Source organism: Pteropus alecto, unplaced genomic scaffold (assembly GCF_000325575.1).
Source record: "Pteropus alecto unplaced genomic scaffold, ASM32557v1 scaffold207, whole genome shotgun sequence".
Lineage (NCBI taxonomy): Eukaryota > Metazoa > Chordata > Mammalia > Chiroptera > Pteropodidae > Pteropus > Pteropus alecto.
In genome coordinates this window covers 147,037-149,064 of record NW_006440149.1, presented here as the reverse complement: position 1 = coordinate 149,064, position 2,028 = coordinate 147,037, and positions in this window count along the sequence as shown.

The window sequence follows — 2,028 nt, the reverse complement described above, 5'->3', positions numbered from 1 at the left end:
CAGCCTATTTCTTAATGCAGGTATTTTGTCCTTTAAAACATACCTAAAATGGTATCATAAAGCCTCCAGCCTCTGCCTCAAAACCTCCAGTAGCAGAAAGCCTACTGCTTTAAGTTGTATCCCCATTCTATTTTTCTCTAATCATCAGGTATTTTTCTCTCTTTTGAGCAATAATGCAACTCTTTCTATGTTCTATTCACTGATTCTATTTCAAAATATTTTGGGGGGATGAAAGCCTCATTTAAAGAAATTTCCACGTGAGAGTTTCCTCTCAAGATTTTAAATAAGCATGACATTAAGCCGACTAGAAGTAGCAGCCAGTCATATTTGTAGCAGAGAAGAGTATCCTTACCCCATTTTGATTTTCCTGATGATTAATTTTCAAAGTGTAGAAAGATACCTTTTCTCAATGAGCTTCTTAGAGAATAGAAAGAGTTTGAGTCAAGTGCAAGTCAATCAGGCAATCAAAAGAGGAAAAATTTAGTAGTTTCAAATCCTAGGCTGTGAACAGTTTCTGATTCTTGACTGAGTTACAAGTGGTAATTATTCCTTTGTGAACTAATCCGAGAATTGAGCAAAGACTACTGAAATTAGGAAATGAGAGATTATGCCCAGCAATCATTATTTCATCATGATTAACCCAAAACTAATGGGTTTGCTTTTTATATAGCACTTGGGTTTTTCTCTTGTGATTTCCTACTTAATAAGAAGGATTACTGTGAAAGCGTACCTGTGAGTTATGGCTTTAAGCTAGTGGAAATGCTTACACACATCCATATACTGTGTGCCCTGAGCATGTCAACAATTTCGTACTTTGTATAAATTTCATATTGCTTAAACCTCTGGATAATCAGGAAAAAATGACAAAATTTTTCATTAATTAAACATATTACCTCACCGTTGCATTAAGAATTCAGTATATTTTCTCTCTGTTTCTTTTATAAGACATAACCAGGTAAGAGAATTAAAAGGACAGAATTGGCATGTGGGAATGAATTTCCCCACTGAATGATTTTAAATAAATCAATCTCTGGACTTAATTTTCATTTACTGTGTGAACCAGTCATTATGGACAAAAGAAAATAAATGACAATTGTACAAACATCCCCAAACTACATTCAGTGATGAAATTTTCAAGATTTGTAAATGAGTAGTGTAAACAATTTCTGTATCCACTTACATAATAATCCATTAAATTATTAATATCTGATTTCTATGGCAAGATTTATCAAAAATTAACTTATTAGTAAAGAATAATAAAGCAATTGAAATTTGATGAGAAGAATAGCTTATGCTAGTGCATTTCTTACACTTCTCATTTTAATGGTATTAGTTTTCAGTAATAGTTTTCATCTGTTTACAGACTTTTAAAACACTGAACACTGTGGGCCCAGGGAAAACTGAGCAAACACTACTGAAACTGTTGTTAACACTGACAGGGACTGAGACTGAGAGTAGTGAGCACAATTAAACATCTACAAGGAAAAAAAAAGTCATTATTAAGGCTTTATATGAAGCAGGGATCCAAGAGGCTTAGATGCCACCTACTGGAAACCAAAAGTAAAGCGCCTTCTTTACAATAGGCTAAAGCAAGATCTTTATGTGATAAATCTTCTTTCTGGAAAAAAAAAAAAAAAGCGGAATACACTTCCATTAATGCCCAGGTGGAGAGATAGTCCATTAAACACCATGAACAACCAAGGTGACAAGGCATCTCAAAAAGAACAAGAAAAATCTCCAGAAGATAAGCTTACAGACATAGAAATATGCAACATAAATACATAAATGAGAGAGAATTCAGAATGGTATGTCTGGAAAAGCTCAGTGAGTTACAAAACGAGTCATGTCAACAATTTCAGGAATAGAAAAAAAAACTAGATGAGCAGAATGAGTTCTTTAGTAAGGAGATTGAAACCATCAAAAAGAACAGAATAGAACGTATGGAGATAAACACACACACACACACACACACACACACACACACTGCAGGAGTTGAAAAATGGAATAGCAAGCTTGGGAAATAGGCTT